At 58.3% G+C, this 590-nt stretch overlaps 1 non-coding gene across 1 annotated transcript; it reads right to left on the reverse strand.

Annotated features, from left to right (window-relative positions):
* Positions 1–145: 145 nt before the first annotated feature.
* On the reverse strand, positions 146–255 carry Tc00.1047053493835.10. The gene has a single exon (XR_008255051.1). It is a non-coding gene; the product is annotated as a 5S ribosomal RNA (M5) (ribosomal RNA).
* Positions 256–590: the final 335 nt, after the last annotated feature.

Below are 590 nucleotides of genomic sequence, written 5' to 3' on the forward strand. Positions count from 1 at the left end.
AAAAGGGCTGCGGAGCTTCATTTTTAAATTTGTTCTTGCCTTTTTTCCTACCGTTTTTTTTTCTATTTTCATCATCTCCCGCGGCTCTTCCGTGGCTTGCCTGTCGCCGGCGGGCGGGCGGCTGCGCATCGCGTGGCGCGTCGCCGGGTACGACCATACTTGGCCGAGTGCACCACATCCCGTCCGATTTGTGAAGTTAAGCGGCCACAGGCCTCGTTAGTACGGCGATCAGTGATGGCGCTGGAACCCGGGGTGCCGTACCCTTCCCACTATTTTTTTTTTTTTCCGCCACCGCGCGCCGCCAGTCGCTTCTTCACCGCGCCGGGGCGGGCGGTGGGTGGGCTCTCCGAGCGCGCGGGCGCCGCAGCAAAAAAGAAAAATTACTGACGCAGTTTCCGCGCCACATGTGGGGAAGCGAGGCGTCCGGAGGCTTCATGGCAAAATCCGGAAAAGGGCCTGCGGAGCTTCATTTTTAAATTTGTTCTTGCCTTTTTTCCTACCGTTTTTTTTTCTATTTTCATCATCTCCCGCGGCTCTTCCGTGGCTTGCCTGTCGCCGGCGGGCGGGCGGCTGCGCATCGCGTGGCGCGT

The sequence above is a fragment of the Trypanosoma cruzi genome, assembly GCF_000209065.1.
Source record: "Trypanosoma cruzi strain CL Brener chromosome Unknown tcruzi_1047053493835, whole genome shotgun sequence".
Classification (NCBI taxonomy): domain Eukaryota; phylum Euglenozoa; class Kinetoplastea; order Trypanosomatida; family Trypanosomatidae; genus Trypanosoma; species Trypanosoma cruzi.